General features: G+C 45.8%; 1 long non-coding RNA gene across 3 annotated transcripts; it reads left to right on the forward strand.

Annotated features, from left to right (window-relative positions):
- The first annotated feature begins 7,513 nt into the window (after positions 1-7,513).
- On the forward strand, positions 7,514-17,143 carry LOC141990218 (uncharacterized). Of its 3 annotated transcripts, none has more exons than XR_012640108.1 (3): positions 7,514-7,632; positions 9,442-9,531; positions 16,986-17,143. It is a non-coding gene; the product is annotated as an uncharacterized LOC141990218 (long non-coding RNA). The 3 variants fall into 3 exon arrangements; XR_012640107.1 differs by having other exon boundaries at positions 7,552-7,761; positions 16,983-17,143; XR_012640106.1 differs by having other exon boundaries at positions 7,557-7,761.
- The last annotated feature ends 1,674 nt before the right edge of the window (positions 17,144-18,817 follow it).

Raw genomic sequence — 18,817 nt, forward strand, 5'->3', positions numbered from 1 at the left:
CATTAAAATGACCCTATGATCATACCTCAGGAGATCTCAGCCCACCACCTCGCCACTCTCAGCTGGTAGCACTTTGTAGATATCTTGGCAGAGGTGGGTCTTAAGAAAGGAACCGAAGCAGGATCAGGTAGTGGCTTTATGGATCTTTCCAGGTTGTCTGTTTGTTTTTTAAATGAGATATGAGATAGGAAGGAAAAAACAAAAACCAGAACAAACAAATAAACCATCAAAATAAAATACATTTGAGAACCTGAGTCTGATGACCCTTTTCACATGATAATGTGGAATGTTCTATTAAGCTGTGCTGTCATCAGCTTGGGGATGCAAGTTGTCATGTATACGCAAGATTAATATTCAAGCCACTTTTAATGTGGCCCAAGAAAATTCTCCCAGCCTACACTGTTCTCTGGTTTTCATTCTGTATTTTATAAATTACTCTTTCAAGAGATCCAACTTCAATTAAGTCAGCATAGCAATCCTGGACCGCTAGTATATGACTGGGACTCTAAAATAAGCTATTTGCACAAGATAAACCTGTGGACAGTCATCCAGGAGGATTAATTGTACATTTGGGAGGAAATTAAAATTCAAGGTAAAATTAATCGTATGTAATATTTTAGCCTAAGTAAACACAAATTTGGATGCAGGAGTCAAGTTTTCTTACATCTTACTATGGCATATCTCAGCAGTAGCAGTACGCAAAAGGTACAAAAGGCAAGAAGAGAAGATATCCATAAGGACTGTATTTCATACTCAACGAGATGCATAACATATACAGCCATAGAGATATCAGGAAAGTCCAGTGAGGGCACAGTAAAAGAGATAGGAGGAACATCCTTATGGGAATTGACATGAACGGCATAGAACACAATATAATATGAGAAGCACAGGCTGGAATAAGAATAAGTTATCCAGATTTTAACATAGTTATCTTCTTTAGGCCCAATATTTGCTTTCAAGTCACACCCAAGACCCATAATGAAATCACTGGGTGTACAACAAAAGAACTGGATCAGACCCCTCCCCCACATCATGTACCCCATCTCCACAGAGTGGGGAAGGGGAGACACTGTTCAGGGGTCAGGACAGAGCAGGAGAGCTTTCAGTGAGTGCCTTAAAGAGACAGCACATGGCATCTCTCAGAAACTCCCCAAGCAGCCAGCACACACACAGTCTCTGTGACACACACACACACTCACAGAGTCTCTATGTGTGTGTATCTCTCTCTCTCTCACACACACACACACACACACACTCTCTGTCTCTGGGTCACACACACATACAGTCTCTGGGTCACACACACACGTGCACACACACACTGTCTCTTTCACACTCACCTCCCAACAAGTACTTGTATTATTGTTGTTGTTACTTCTTGGTACTTCCTGCAGTGCATATGTATTCTCTGTAATTTAATTCTTTCAGTGTGTGTTATTTTACTGTTTTGACTGGTCTATGCATTTCATAATTTTTATTTCTCTTACACTTAAATTTAATTCTTTGAGTAGTGAGTTCTAAAATGCCTAAACCATCCTGGCTGGAGTAATTATCCCTATGGTAAAGTTTATAAAATATATATTCTATCTAGGTTTTTTGTTTCTACTGGTGGTGCACATCCCTCGGTGCACATAACAACATTTATTCCGTGCATGGATGGAAAAAATTAAAGATGGTGGCAAAAGCAGCCCCCTGCCCGTGTCCCAGGCTCCCTGCCCAGGGCAGGGGGTGGGACCCAGGCTCCCTGCAGCTGCCCCATTGGCTCTCCCTGACCTGGCTACAGCGGGCGGGGGGGGGCATGGAGCCATAGCCTGGCCATGATAAGGACTGGGTGGGCAGCTGTGGGGAGCCCAGGGCCAGATTAACCATTAGGCTAATAAGGCTATAGCCTTAGGCCCTCCTATTTTTAGGCCCTACTGGTCAGGCAGGGGGCGCGGCCGGGGTGAGGGGAAAGGCAAAGCAGCCCCCTCTGGGTTGGAAGAAGCTCAGCTGGCAGGGACGGACGACGCGCTGCAGGAACACACTGCCAAGGATCCCGTTAACACTGCTGACCGGACACTAACAATCCGATTACCACGGGAACCATGCCAGCTGTGGCTGTAGTTTGAGCAGGCACTGTCCCCCGCACCCCATTTCTCGGGAGCTCTGCTTAGCTGTCAGGAAAGGAGGAGACTCCCCCTGTCCTGCTCCTGGGCTGAGGCTGTCAGGCTGCTCCAAGACGCTGCCTCCGGCCCCTAATGCCCATCATCATCACCTTCCATGTGTGCTGGGTGGGTCCTGTTTCTGGCCAACTGGTGCGAGCCTGTGGGGATGGCAGGGGAAGAGGCAGCACCAGAGCAGTAGGGAGGAGGCTTGCACAGAACCTGCACACACGCCATCCAGCTCCAGCCAGAACGATTGCCCCTCACATGTATAAGGAACGAATTCCCACACATTTGTAGGAAAAACAAAACAAAACATCCCATTCCGGATACCAGTCCTTTAACTTTTACAGAACCTTCCATCGAGGGGCTTCAGAGTTATGATGCACGGTGTTCAATACTGTATTGAACTGTACTAAAAAGCAAAGACATCCAAGTTTTTTCTTTGATGTATTTTTCTGCACTGGGATGCACAGGCCACCATGTTCTTTCCTTATGCTCAGCCCAGTTCCACAGGCCAACACATCTTTGTACTTTTAAGGGGTTGCAAAAGCACTGGAGGAAGCTGAACACACAATGCCATAGGTTTCTCCTTCCCCTCTCCCTTGAGGATTTTAAATCCACTTCTTAGCAGGCTATGATAGAAAGACTGGCTGAATAGGCTAAAAGCAGGTTCTGTCCATTTGCGGGCTCTCTAGCAGTTCAAGCCATCATAAAAGTACCTCACATTTGATTTCTTTTGAGTTTCATTCCAAAAACTTAAAGCTAAATAAACCTGAAGTTAGGCCTCTTTTTTGTGCCCCAACTTAAACTAACTTCTTTCCCAAGTGGAAAATGTTGAGCAAGCATGGGGTGTGATTCGAGAAGGGAATGAGAACACAGGCCGATTCCTGCTGACAGTGACACCTGTGTAGCCTTTTTGACTTCAGGGAGAACAGATTTTTGCACAAGAATAGATTTTGATCCCTTCTGCTTTTTCACACCTGGTATAAGCAGAATCTCATTCACTTTTCTCGTAAACTCTGAGCACTTTAAAAGGAAAAAAGGAGCAAGGTCTGCTTGATTTACACATGCAAATGAAACAGGAAGCTCTCCTTTCATTCTACACCAGCCTTAAACAAACACCAGATCTGATATAACAAGGCTATCGCTACAGCAGCCTTGGTTGGACTGTTCTTTTGAAAGATCCTTAATGGTTCTTTTAAGATGCTGATTTTCAGGGAAGTCTTTTTGTTCAGGGGGGCAGAGAACACAACAGGGAATAGCTCTGTTTTGTCAACTCCTAGTCATTCAAAAGCTGGAAGGCTTTAGATTAAGTTTGTTTAATGTTTGTATAGTGATTTTGAAGAGCTAACATAGTACAGAAGTGCTAAATATTATGACTGAGCAACCATTTAAAGATCTGTCACTTCTAGCTGTTACCTTTTTTTTACAGAAAGCTTAAAACAAACAAATGCAAACTATAGGGGCTGGTGCACACAGAACTCATGCTTAAAAAACCTCATGTCAGAGCTGCTGATCACACATTCTAGAATAGAAAAGGAGTACTTGTGGCACCTTAGAGACTAACCAATTTATTTGACAGGTTTCAGAGTAACAGCCGTGTTAGTCTGTATTCGTAAAAAGAAAAAAGAAAAGGAGTACTTGTGGCACCTTAGAGACTAACCAGTTTATTTGAGCATGAGCTTTCGTGAGCTACAGCTCACTTCATCGGATGCATAGCATATCGTGGAAACTGCAGAAGACATTATATACACACAGAGACCATGAAACAAAACTTCCTCCCACCCCACTGTCCTGCTGCTAACAGCTTATCTAAAGTGATCATCAAGTGATCATCAAGGAAGGCCATTTCCAGCACAAATCAAGGTTTTCTCACTCTTCCCCCCCCCCCCCCCCACACAGACACACATACAAACTCACTCTCCTGCTGGTAATAGCCCATCCCTCTTTGAAACCTCTCTTTATAATGCGCATGATAATCAAGGTAGGGCATTTCCAGCACTAATCCAGGTTTTCTCACCCCCCCCCCCCACACACCCCCCCCCTCCAAAAACCACACACACAAACTCACTCTCCTGCTGGCAATAGCTCATCTTACAATGTGCACAGCAATAATCCAAGTTTAACCAGAACGTCTTGGGGGGGGGGGGGGTTTGTAGGAAAAAAACAAGGGGAGATAGGCTACCTTGCATAATGACTTAGCCACTCCCAGTCTCTATTCAAGCCCAAATTAATAGTATCCAATTTGCAAATGAATTCCAATTCAGCAGTTTCTCGCTGGAGTCTGGATTTGAAGTTTTTTTGCTTTAAGATAGCGACCCTCATGTCTGTGATCGCGTGACCAGAGAGATTGAAGTGTTCTCCGACTGGTTTATGAATGTTATAATTCTTAACATCTGATTTGTGTCCATTTATTCTTTTACGTAGAGACTGTCCAGTTTGACCAATGTACATGGCAGAGGGGCATTGCTGGCACATGATGGCATATATCACATTGGTGGATGTGCAGGTGAACGAGCCTCTGATAGTGTGGCTGATGTTGTTAGGCCCTGTGATGGTGTTCTCTGAATAGATATGTGGGCACAGTTGGCAACGGGCTTTGTTGCAAGGATAGGTTCCTGGGTTAGCGAGAAACTGCTGAATTGGAATTCATTTGCAAATTGGATACTATTAATTTGGGCTTGAATAGAGACTGGGAGTGGCTAAGTCATTATGCAAGGTAGCCTATCTCCCCTTGTTTTTTTCCTACAAACCCCCCCCCCCCCCAAGACGTTCTGGTTAAACTTGGATTATTGCTGTGCACATTGTAAGATGAGCTATTGCCAGCAGGAGAGTGAGTTTGTGTGTGTGGTTTTTGGAGGGGGTGTGTGTGGGGGGGGGGGGTGAGAAAACCTGGATTAGTGCTGGAAATGCCCCACCTTGATTATCATGCGCATTATAAAGAGAGGTTTCAAAGAGGGATGGGCTATTACCAGCAGGAGAGTGAGTTTGTATGTGTGTCTGTGTGTGGGGGGGGGGGGGGGGAAGAGTGAGAAAACCTTGATTTGTGCTGGAAATGGCCTTCCTTGATGATCACTTGATGATCACTTTAGATAAGCTGTTAGCAGCAGGACAGTGGGGTGGGAGGAAGTTTTGTTTCATGGTCTCTGTGTGTATATAATGTCTTCTGCAGTTTCCACGATATGCTATGCATCCGATGAAGTGAGCTGTAGCTCACGAAAGCTCATGCTCAAATAAACTGGTTAGTCTCTAAGGTGCCACAATTTATTTGAGCATAAGCTTTCGTGAGCTACAGCTCACTTCATCGGATGCATACTGTGGAAAATACAGAAGATGTTTTTATAAACACAAACCATGAAAAAATGGGTGTTTATCACTACAAAAGGTTTTCTCTCCCTCCACCCTACTCTCCTGCTGGTAATAGCTTATCTAAAGTGATCACTCTCCTTACAATGTGTATGATAATCAAGGTGGGCCATTTCCAGCACAAATCCAGGTTTTCTTCCCCCCCCCCCCCCACACACACAAACCCACTCTCCTGTTGGTAATAGCTTATCTAAAGCTCCAACCCCTCAGACAGAGACAAACACCTACAAGATCTCTATCAAGCATTCTTACAACTACAGTACCCACCTGCGGAAGTGAAGAAACAGATTGATAGAGCCAGAAGAGTACCCAGAAGTCACCTACTACAGGACAGGCCCAACAAAGAAAATAACAGAACGCCACTAGCCGTCACCTTCAGCCCCCAACTAAAACCCCTCCAACGCATCATCAAGGATCTACAACCTATCCTGAAGGATGACCCAACACTCTCACAAATCTTGGGAGACAGGCCAGTCCTTGCCTACAGACAGCCCCCCAACCTGAAGCGAATACTCACCAGCAACCACATACCACACATCAGAACCACTAACCCAGGAACCTATGCTTGCAACAAAGCCCGTTGCCAACTGTGCCCACATATCTATTCAGGGGACACCATCACGGGGCCTAATAACATCACCCACGCTATCAGAGGCTCGTTCACCTGCACATCTACCAATGTGATATATGCCATCATGTGCCAGCAATGTCCCTCTGCCATGTACATTGGTCAAACTGGACAGTCTCTACGTAAAAGAATAAATGGACACAAATCAGATGTCAAGAATTATAACATTCATAAACCAGTCGGAGAACACTTCAATCTTTCTGGTCACGCGATTTCTGATCTCAAAGTGGCTATCCTTCAACAAAAAAACTTCGAAAACAGACTCCAACGAGAGACTGCTGAATTGGAATTAATCTGCAAATTGGATACAATTAACTTAGGCTTGAATAGAGACTGGGAATGGTTGAGTCATTATAAAAAGTAACCTATTTCCCCTTGTTTATTATCCCCCCCTCCCCACTGTTCCTCAGACGTTCTTGTTAAACCCTGCATTTGTGCTGGAAATGGCCCACCTTGATTATCATACACATTGTAAGGAGAGTGATCACTTTAGATAAGCTATTACCAACAGGAGAGTGGGTTTGTGTGTGTGGGGGGGTGGGGGGGGAGAAACCCTGGATTTGTGCTGGAAATGGCCCACCTTGATTATCATACACATTGTAAGGAGAGTGATCACTTTAGATAAGCTATTACCAACAGGAGAGTGGGTTTGTGTGGGGGGGGCGTGGGGGGGGGGAGAAAACCTGGATTTGTGCTGGAAATGGCCCACCTTGATTATCATATATATTGTAAGGAGTGTGATCACTTTAGATAAGCTATTACCAGCAGGAGAGTGGGGGGGGGGGAGAAAACCTTTTGTAGTGATAAACACCCATTTTTTCATGGTTTGTGTGTATGAAAACATCTTCTGTATTTTCCACAGTATGCATCCGATGAAGTGAGCTGTAGCTCACGAAAGCTTATGCTCAGATAAATTGGTTAGTCTCTAAGGTGCCACAAGTACTCCTTTTCTTTTTGCGAATACAGACTAACACGGCTGTTTCTCTGAATTCTTGACTAGATAATACTTGGTCCTCCCATGAGTGCAGGGGACCGGACTAGATCACCTCTCGAGGTCCCTTCCAGTCCTATGATTCTATTCTATGATTCTAATTGTGGAAGAGCTTGGTAACAGAATGGCCTGATGTGGTGAATCACTGCAGATTAACTACACAAACTGGGTATGATTCCACAAATAATATTTGGGTAAAAGTTGAAAACAGTAATTCATTGTCCTCAGCCAGTGCAACACTGGGAGACAGCTTTCAGAGCAAGACAGCCTAAAATACAATGCCACCCAATGTAATTTTCCCACAACTACTTCCTCTACTTCAGTGGATTTTACACCTGAGTGGTTTTCTTTTACATAATAAAAGCTGGCTGCCTCCCAGACTGCAGTCAGAGGGAGGGAGATAGACTATGTGGTGTAGAGGCCATAGCTTGGGGGAAACACCTGCAGGGCTTGGCTTTGCACTGTGCCAGGAGAGAGCTGAGGGTAGAAGCACAAGATTGAAAGAGGTGAGCCGGATGGGGAATGTTGCAGTGTTCACTCCACTACCTCGGAGGAAGGGGGCCTAAGAGAAAGACAGCGTAGCATCCCTCCTGCTACCTCTTACTCAGAAGTATCTGTTTGAAGAATTGAGTGTGGTGAGAGTAGACTAAACTTGTTAATTTTACATAAATAAATCTGTAAATATGTATGTAGAGAAATGTTTGATGACTTAATAATTTTTTTTGCAATATGTAATTTTTACTTAGGCCTTTCCCGCCCATTAGCCTTAGGCCCCTCATAACCATAATCTGGCCCTGCGGGAGCCGCGGTGGACCCTCTACCTGCCTGCACTGCAGGCGGCCCAAGCAGCCTCTTTGTCTCTGTCCCCGGGCTCCCCTGCCCGCCTGGGGCAAGTGGAGGGTCCATGACTCAAGGATCCTCACAGCTGCCTGCACAGCTCTTACTGTGGCCGGGCTGTGGCTCTGAGGCCCTGCCCCCTGGGGCTGGGTCCGGGTCGGGGAGAGCCACGTGGGCAGCTTTGGGGATGCGGCGTGGAGTCTCGGACCATGGAGATACGGGCTGAGGGCTGCTCTCAGCCCCCCGGGCAGCTGTCGGGTCCACCATGGCTCCACACAGCTGCTCGGGCTCCCCAGCCCGGCTCCACATTTGCCTGGTGGGGGGGGGGGAAGAGGAGGGGAAGGGGGCGGGGTCTGCCCTGGCAAAAAGTGGGAGGGCTATGGCCCCCTTCCTCACACCCCGGTTCCAGTGCCACTGGCCCGGGGCCCCGGCCACATGGGAAGGAAGATCTGTGCCCGCAGCAGAGCACAGTGAGAAGCAGGAGGGGGCCTGGGGGTGGAGTAGGCAGTTTGGGTAGGCTGAGCCTTCCCCTGCCTTGGATACCCGCCGCCCATGTGTGACTGCACAGCCCCCTCGCCCTCCAGACCCAGCAGCTCCCCAGCTCTGGTGTACTCCATGCAGGAGCGTGCCTGTTGCGGAAAGCCGGCATGGTCCGCTGGGAAGATACTGTGTAAACGGTCCACACCAGCAAACAGGACGAGGAATTCCAAAAATTCACAGGCCTTTAGACGGGGGGAGGGGCACATGACTGTGCACGGCCTGGCAGTGGAGTTCAAAGTGCTGACCAAAGCGGTCATGATGGGCATTGTGGGACACATCCTGGAGGTCAATTAGGGCAAAATAAACAAGTGCAGTGTCTACACTGACGCTGTGTTACTCTAACTACGTCGCAAAAAGTCAAGGTGGTTTTATTTTGTCGGCATAGCAGGGGAGTTAAATCGGCAGGAGGAGCATTGCTGTGTGTACACCTCCACCGTTTTGTCAATGAAAGCTGTGTAGTGTAGACAAGGCCTTTAAATGTGACGTTATTTATTGATTTTGTGTCTAGATTGAGTCACTCTCTGCTGGAGAAAAGTCTCACAGGGAGGTGTGGGGTGCTCACTGGACCCAAGAAAAGTTTTCTGAGCTAGACATACGTAAGATCAATAATGTTAGTAGCCCTAGGACATAGCTTTCATGTGGCTGCTGAAGTGAAATTTCGGTTAGTATGTAAAAGGTCACTGTCAGGGACAGCTCAGGCAATTGGTAACTGGATGAAGAAATGGTCACATTTTTAAAACCTGTTAGGGCTGTTTTTGGACAAGAAAATAGCCGCAGCTCATATGGTTGTAGATCCTTGCTCTGCTCCCAGCTAATCTACTGAACAGAAAAATGGCCAGTAGCCTTTATTTAATCTTTGCTAGGGCTAGGCTGTGGACTTGTGCCAAATTGTCGCAGACAAACATCTAAACAAAATCCCAAATTTTTGTCTCACGAAGGTCAACCATCTTCTACTGCTCCTCTGGAGCTCATTGAAGGATCTCTACTGGCTTCCATTGGAATTGGGTCAGGTCTTCAGTTTGGGGAAGGTATGTTTTGTTTTGTCTTTCTGAGATCAGCTGTGATGGGGTGTCTACCTGGCTAGGTAAAAAGGGCCAATTAACCCTTAAGAGGCTGCATCTGGGGGAGAGCCAGGGCTGACAAGGCCTAGAGACGAAGCCCAGCTGGGGAAGAGCTCAGACAGGCATAAAGAGAGGAAGCTGGTGGTAAGAAGAGTAGGAAGGCACTCTGCAGTTACTCCCACGGCACGGCACGGCACGGCACGGCACGGCACGGCACGGCACGGCACGGCACAAGGAAGAGTAAGCCGTGGGATCCTGTCTGGGAATACAGACTCTGGCAAGAACCTGAGAGGAGGTGAAATAGCTACAGGGAGCAGAGGAAGTTCCAGTGGTAATGTCGGGGGCAGAAGATAGAGAAGAAAGGTAAGAAGGAACCAGTGACAAGGCCTGGGAGCTGGAGCAGACTGTGGTTGCTGGGCATTGGATCCTTGGGCTGGAACGCAGAGTAATACGTGGGCCCATGTGCCCCTACTGACCACTGGGGAAGTGGCATGTGAGGACAGTGGATTGGAAGACTGCCTGATTTGGTTTGTCCAGTGGGACTTGATCTGGATGATGGGATGAATTGCACCCTCAGCAAGTTCGCAGATGACATTAAGCTGGGGGGAGAGGTAGATACGCTGGAGGGTAGGGATAGGGTCCAGAGTGACCTAGACAAATTGGAGGATTGGGCCAAAAAAAATCAAATCGGGTTCAACAAGGACAAATGCAGAGTCCTGCACTTAGGACAGAAGAATCCCATGCACCACTACAGGCTGGGGACTGACTGGCTAAGGAGCAGTTCTGCAGAAAAGGTCCTGGGGATTACAGTGGATGAGAAGCTGGATATGAGTCAGCAACGTGCCCTTGTTGTCAAGAAGACTAATGGCATATTGGGCTGCATTAGTAGGAGCATTGCCAGTAGATCAAAGGAAGTGATTATTCCCCTCTATTCAGCACTGGTAAGGCCACATCTGGAGTATTGCGTCCAGTTTTGGTCACCCCACTACAGAAGGGATGTGGACAAATTGGAGAGAGTCCAGCGGAGGGCAACGAAAATGATTAAGGGGCCGAGGCACATGACTTACAAGGAGAGGCTGAGGGAACTGGGCTTGTTTAGTTTGCAGAAGAGAAGAGTGAGGGGGGATATGATAGCAGCCTTCAACTACCTGAAAGGGGGTTCCAAAGAGGATGGAGCTTGGCTGTTCTCAGTGGTGGCAGATGACAGAACAAGGAGTAATGGTCTCAAGTTGCTGTGGGGGAAGTCTAGGTTGGATATTAGGAAACACTATTTCACTAGGAGGGTGGTGAAGCACTGGAACGGGTTACTTAGGGAGGTGGTGGAATCTCCATCCTTAGAGGTTTTTAAGGCCCGGCTTGACAAAGCCCTGGCTGGGATAATTTAATTGGTGTTGGTCCTGCTTTGAGCAGGGGGTTGGACTAGATGACCTCCTGAGGTCTCTTCTAACCCTAATCTTCTATGATTCTAAGACTTTGATACCCAGGAAGGAGGAAACTATAGTGACCTGGGTAGAGGGCCAAGCCACGAAGAGGGAGTAACCTGAGTCCACAGAGGAAGAGAGAGAGAGAGAGACACACACACACACACACAACAGGTCAAACAACCCAAGGGCAGGGTATCAGACCAGTGAAGAACTAATCCCCAGGTGAGCCACAAGGAGGCGCAGTAGCAGTGAGTAGCATACCCGGTTACACTAGACTCTTATGATATATTTTGTGGTTCAGTAACTGATTTGTGAGTCCTTCTTTGAAAACAAACCCTATCCTAAACCGGTGTTATCGCTAATAGCTATGACCCCAGTCTGTCCACAGGATTCAAAGGAGCTACTGGCACGCAAGAGAGCAGGGTAATGCAATGCCTAGAATTGGTGTTTCCCAGACTCAAAGGGGAAACAATGTACTTCCCAAACCACGATTTAGCTCTGGAGGGTTAGAAGTCTGAGGCCCTGATTCAGCAAAAGCAGGTAAGCAGGTGCTTAACTTTAAGTATGTGAGAAGTTCCCATTGACTTCAATTGGATTTAAATATGCGCATAAAGTTTAGCACACTTAAGTATTGTATTGAATAGGGATATGAGTACTAACATGCTTAGAGTTAAGCATATGTTTCCATGATTTTCTGACTCTGGGCATCGTTGTTATTAATAGACCCTTAGGAATATTTACTGCAGTCAAGAGATTTTTCTTTTATTTTAAGATGTCCTCAAAGAAGGGACAACTGTCAGGAATAATTAGTGAGCAGACTGTGACTAGATGCTGCCTTTAATTAAGAATTCCCACCAGAAATGTCACTGTAGTAATTGAATCACAGCACTCAATTTTCCATAATAGTGGCTTGAAAATGTATGGTTTGAAAGAACTTTAAACAGTCTGTATGGAAATCCTCTACTGTTGCTTACATGTGGCCTCCAGAATGTGATTCCTTTTCCTACTTCCTTTCTGCAAGCAGCTTTAACCTGTGGGGCATGGATAACTCAGAGGAGTGGTAATGAGCTATGACAGACAGGCTTGCTGATGATGGCCTAGTAAGCCATTAATAACATAGGCCCTAAAAGCCTTTGTAGAGTCTTTCACTCTACAGCTGTTGCAGTTGCCAGGATTGGTCCCTTCTCCCTGGACACTCAATAACAGACTTAAAAGTGGCCATTCTTCAACAAAAAACTTCAGAAACAGACTTCAACAGGTTTCAGAGTAACAGCCGTGTTAGTCTGTATTCGCAAAAAGAAAAGGAGTACTTGTGGCACGTTAGCGACTAAACAATTTATTTGAGCATAAGCTTTCGTAAGCTACAGCTCAACAAGAAACTGAAGAACTGGAATTAATTTGCAAACTTGACACCTTGAAATTTGGCCTGAATAAAGGCTGGGAGTGGATGGGTCACTACAAAAAGTAATTTTCCCTCTCTTGATAGTCACCCCTTCTTGTCAACTGTTGAGAATAGGCCACTTCCACCTTAACTGAATTGGCCTCGTTAGCACTGACCCCTCGCTTGGTAAGGCAACTCCCATCTTTTCATGTGCTGTAATATATACTGCTTACTGTATTTTTCATCCATGCATCTGATGAAGTGGGTTTTAGCCCATGAAAGCTTATGCCCAGATAAATTTGTTAGTCTCTAAGGTGCTACAAGGGCTCCTCATTGTTTTTGCTGATACAGACTAACACGGCTACCCCTCTGAAATCTGCCTAGAATGTTCATCTGCTTATTATGCTAATCAGAACCATCTCCATGTTACCTTACGCTTCCCATCTGTCATCTTTACCTGTTGTATTCCATTAAATATTTAGAAGGGAAGGTCTCTGAGGCCCTGGCCAACATTTTGCTGAGTGTGTACAGTGTGCCACAAGGGAGTCCCTCCCTGATCACTAACTAAGGCTGCTAGGTGATACTGCAATACAAATAGTAAATAATAATACTAAAGCCAGAACTGGGTCTCCTGCGTTCAGGGTCTTCTTTCTAGGCAACTCCTTGCCTGTGCCTATTGACCACAGTCCCTCAATAGCTGTCTTGTACATCCACACACAGCCAAACTCCTTCCCCTCCCCACTCTGGTGGCAACGAGTCTTGGAGCCCAGGTAAATTGACTTGGGCTCACGGTAGGGGCTAAAAATCATAGTGAAGACATTCCCACTCCAGCTGGAGCCTGAGCCCAGTGAGGGGGTGGGTCTTGGAGCCCGAGCAGCAGTGTGCACACTGCTATGTTTAGCCTTGTAGCATGAGCCCAGCACTCAACCCAGGCTCAGTGTTGCTGCCGCAGGATTTTTGGCATTGTAAACGTTCGAGGTTCAGGGTAAACCCAGCTTTGGTCATTCCTTTTTTTCCCATTCAATGCAGAAGAGAGCTGACATTGTGCGTATGGAGGTTGCTTCAAAGAGCCAGAGAGACTTGTTGCTCTAAGATATATGCTGTGGAAATACCAGCTAATAAAAGCTAACAGGCAATTATCTATCTTGTGTTAGACACTATTTATCTACAGAGAGAAGCAGAAATGTGAAAGGTGATGAGCTGCCTTAAGCAAGAGGGGTAGTAATCTCAGAAGACATGGAGCTCCATGATGACCTGGAGAAAGAGGTGAAAAGGGGCATTAAAGTCTAGGATCTACACTTATTTACACCAGCTGAGAATCTAGCTCCATGAAGCCAATGGACCTATGCAAATTTACCCCAGCTGTGGATCTGACCCTGCTTGTTTGAGTGGAAGAGACTTTAAGGAGAGCCATGGCTTTTGAGTAACAGGGTATGTCTACACTGGAGCTGCAGTTGTCATCTCCAGCTCCGGCAGACATTCCTGAGCTAGCTCTGATTCAGCTAGTGTGCTAAAAAGCAGTGTGGTGGCACAGAAAGCGGGACAGGCTAGTCGTTCTAGTACAATCCCATCTGAGATCGTAGGTACATACTCAAGGCGGCTAGCCTGTCCTGCCATTTGCACTGCTGCAGTTATATTTCTATTTTTAGTGCTCTGGCTTGCTCAGAGTTAGCATGGGTGTGTTCACCTGAGCTGGAAATTACACCCACACTATGTACAGAGGAGTGCAGTATAAACCTAAAGCAAGAGACTTTGTTTATATCCCGTATGGGTGACTTTTACACACACACACCTGTGCAGAGGGACGCAACATCTATGCATCACTTAATCCCACTGAAGACCTCAAATTAGTGCTTCCAATGGAATTCATGTGGTGGAGATGGAAGTGGGCTGGCTGTGAATTTCACCCTTTGCAAAGCTGCCTTGCAGTGGTTCCTCAGTTAGTTGGATGAGGCCACATCCTCAGAAGCGGAAAGTTCTTAGTTCTACAACTCTTGCAGAGCGAGATGGGCTCTGCGATGTGCAGTGGAAGCTCAGAGCTGCCTAGGCAGGTCTCAGCATGGCATGATGGAAACATGATGTTTCTGCTGCATTCTGAGCCTTGCACACCTGCAGAACTTCACCCTCTGGAACCAAAGGGCTTTTCACCTCTAGGTTGCAGGTCTGATTGCAACCCAGCTCTGCTAGCCAATGCGAAGTAGGTGCCTAGACCCTTCTGAAAATACCACTAGGCACCTATCTGCATCTTTAGGTGCCTAAATGCCTTTATAAATCTGGCCCTTGGGAGTCTGTCTCACTGGCTTTCAATGAGCCCAGGGAAATAGCAGCAGAGGTTTGGAGTAAGCAGTACGTGGCTGCTGTGGGTAGGGTCCCTGGACTGGAACCTGGAGCAGTGGGTGAGCTAGGTTCCCTGACTGGCCACAGGTAGGGTGGCATAAACCCCAAGAAGGGGACAAGGCTTATTTGGGAGCCCAAACAAAGGGCTGAATTTGAAGGGCCCAGAGCCGGGGCTGAAGACCCTAGCAAGGGCAAAAAAATTATTCATTTGTTGGACTCTTTAATATCCCAGAAGCGGTTCACTTGGACTTTGTGACATGGCTGGGGATGCTGAGCCACTGAAGACCTATCAAGATCTGCTGGCAGCCTGCAAGTCCAGTAACTGCAGTGTTAAGACTTCTTTGTACCTCTGAGCAATGTTGGGTTGTGAAGATGCAGCGAGCAGCACACTTGTACAAATTCCCCTTGCTCATTATGTCTCTTTCAATAAGAGGTACATGCTCATGGTATCCTTCATATTGTCACAAGCTACTGTAGTTCCGTAACTGGATTATTTTTTAATACAAAGGGCTTGAGACTGATTTGATAGTTACGTAAATCAGATATAGCACTTTAAAGTCAGTGGCACTATACTGGTGTAAAAACTAGTGTAAAAGAGGAAACTCAGACCCAAAGTCTCTGGCTGGACTGATGTGGGCTCCCAGTTTAGCCTGGGAGGTTATTGGTTGAATGTAGCCATAGGCAATTTTTCATGGAAGGGGCAGGTGACGGTTTCTATTTGCTCTGGTTATAGCTTCAATGCTGCAAATCTGTTGGCAGATTTATGTTTCTTTTTGGTTGCACCGTTTGTGCCTTATGCAAGATCCTTGCTTTGCCGGAGGATGTGCCAGTGTTCGTTGCTAAATCTCTGGGTTAGGGATACTGTATTTTTGTGACATAAAATGTCTCATACAAAGCTACATTTCCCTGTGTGATGGCATAAGATGCTCTAAACTGTACCTTCCCAGAGCACTCTCATAGGGAAGCTCTGCTGACAGAGGATTGGGCGGAGTGCCCCCTCCTACTCCTGGCATATCTCTCCATGCCTTGCCTACACCAACGCAGGACTTTCCCATGCTGAAGCTAGCTACAGTAATGCAAATAGTCACAGGAGGACAGAGAGGCGCTGACAGCAGGCAATGCATGGGAGTTGGCAAACTGACTTGGGGGAAAAGCCATGGTCAGTCTCATTAGCGGTGGGTCCATTGCATGCTGCTTAGTCACAGGTAGATTACCAACTTCAGTTTCGATATTTTTCCCCCACGGTGGGGGTGTGAGTAAGAGTTGACTTTGAATTCGTGTAGCTACCTCCGGTAACTCTGTCCATTGAAAAGCTGACATTAATATTTTGCTGTTTACGGGGTATGCCAAACAGAGTCCCTGCAGAACAACATTCCATTTCATTGGCTGGGGAACCCTGCACTGTCATTGCCTCCGTGTTAAGTCATTCTGTGCAGATAGAACCTGATTCTCTTCTGCTGCCTGTCATCTGGTCGTAGCCCTGTCAGCCTGACAGATCATGGGCAAGCTAATGGAGCAGCTGATACAGGACTCTTATAAAGAGTTAAAGGAGGGTCATGTAATTAATGCAAATCAACATGGGTTTGTGGGAAATAGATCCTGTCTAACTTGATCTCTCTTTTTTTTTTTTTTTTTTTTTTTTTGAGATTACACATTTGGTTGATTAAAAAAATAATAGTGCTGGCATAATAAACTTAGACTTTCAGAAGGCGTTTTGATTGGATACTGCATGACATTTTGATTAAAAAACTAGAATGATATAAAATGAACAGGGCACACATTAAATGGATTAAAAACTGGCTAACTGATAGGTCTTAAAATGTAACTGTAAACAGGAAATCACTATCAAATGGGTGTGTTTCTACTGGGGTCCCTTGGGGATTGGCCCTAAACTATTTAATTTGTTATTAATGACTTGGAAAAATAAAATAAAATTGTCACTAATAGTTTGTAGATGACCCAAACTGGGAGGGTGGTAAATAACGAAGAGGACAGGTCACTGATTCAGAGCAATCTGGATTGCTTGGTAAACTGGGCACAAGCAAACAATGTGCACTTTAATATGGGTAGGGGTGTGTGTGTGTGTGTGTGTGTATGTATGTGTGTGTGTATATATATATATATATATAGGAGGAAAGAATATAGATCATACTTCCAGGATGGGGGAATCTATCCTGGGAAGCAGTGACTCCGAAAAAGATTTGGGGGTCATGGTGGATAGTCAGCTAAACATAAGTAGGAGTAGAAAGGTTATTTTATCTCTGTATTTATTCCAGCAGCAGTCGCACCAGCATTATTGTGTCCAGTTGTGATGCCCACAATCCAAGGAAAATGTTGAGAAATTGGAGAGGATTCAGAGAAGAGCCACGAGAATGATTCAAGGATGAGAGAACCTGCCTTATAGTGACAGACTCGAAGAGCTCCATTTAGCTTAACAAAGAGAAGGTTAAGGGATGACTTGCTTACAGTCATATATACATCCGATGAAGTGAGCTGTAGCTCACGAAAGCTCATGCTCAAATAAATTGGTTAGTCTCTAAGGTGCCACAAGTACTCCTTTTCTTTTTGCGAATACAGACTAACACGGCTGTTACTCTGAAACCAGTCATATATTAATAATGGATTCTTCAGGCTAGCAGAGGAAGGTGATCCAATGGCTGGAGGTTGAAGCTAGATAAATTCAGACTGGAAATAAGGGGTAAATTGTTGATAGTGAGAGTAATTAACCATTGGAAGAGTTTACCAGGGGTTGTGGTGGATTCTCCATTGCTGACCATTTTAAAATCAAGATTAGATGTTTTTTCTAAAAGATCTGTTCTAGGAATTATTTGGGGGAAGTTCTCTGGTTCTACAGGACGTCAGACTAGATGGTCACAATGGTCCCTTCTGACCTTGGAATCTTTGAAGACCACTTACACGTGGGCAAGGTTAGGGCAAAGTGGTTGTCAAATGCTACCAAAATGAGAGTGACAGGATTTCACCCTCACTTGGTACAGGTGTAAATGACTAGACCAGGGACAGGGGAAAATCAACCCCACTGACAGGCCTTCAGTTTGTAGAACTGTCAATCCAGCATGTTTCGAAAGCTCAAAGATGTCTCACACATCTCAAGATCTACGATGCAAGGTAAAGCTCCAGTTTCTCCCATGGCCTGGTGTCCATGTAATTAATCTTCACCTCAAAAACCAATCTTAAGTAAAACCTAGTCCTCTCCACACCCCAACTCAGGACTGTCCCTTGACCATGCCAAATGTAGGAATTACAGATGAGCAGAGACCAACCCCTAGAACAGCACTGCTATCGAGATGGGAATGTTATCCAGACCCCATGCAAGTTAATGGGATTTTAAAAGGAAACTGTTATCAGGCCTATTCTTCTGAAAGGTTGTTGGCAACAGGCCAGCTACAAACCTTCTTTGATTCAATAAATACACCAATATTATCATCCAAAGTGGCTCAGGTTTTGGGCTGCTGAAGAGGCACTTAACTCACTTCAGTCTAAAAAACCCTTGGGCTGTAAAGAGCTTCCCTGCTGCTCCGAAAAAGTCACCCCTCTTCCAACAATTTTTCTCCATTTTTCTCGTGATTATACAGAAAATAATGGACGTCATGCAGCGAGAGCTACGGAATCCATTCCTCTCAGGGTTCCTGGTGATTTCATAAACCACAGGACTGGAGCTGCAGTGGTCTGAGTTCCCCAGAATGCTGGGATAGAATTATTTCCCCCTTTCACTGCTGTTTATTAGAGAGCGTGTATGTAAAATGTTCTTTTGGTACTCTATGAAACTCAGCCTGTTTGTACGGTTTCAGATATTTCATTCAAGCACTTCGTAAAACTGCATGAAAAGCACCTCCTTTCAGAATGCTAAGGGTAAAGAATAAATGCATTGTTACTGGCATTGTCACTGTAAGAATCTCTCTCCTCCACCCAGCATGGGGAATTGCTGGCTCAGATTCCCTGCGTACTGGCTTGTAGCACACAAAAAAAATTAATTTGCCAAACATACCAAAAGTTCTGAGTTCCATTTCCAATTCACGAGCCCCTTAAGCTCTTCCAGCTCCTCGAGGTGTGTCAAGGTCTCTTCCCCACTCTGAACTCTAGGGTACAGATG

The sequence above is a fragment of the Natator depressus genome, chromosome 6 (assembly GCF_965152275.1).
Source record: "Natator depressus isolate rNatDep1 chromosome 6, rNatDep2.hap1, whole genome shotgun sequence".
Classification (NCBI taxonomy): Eukaryota; Metazoa; Chordata; order Testudines; family Cheloniidae; genus Natator; species Natator depressus.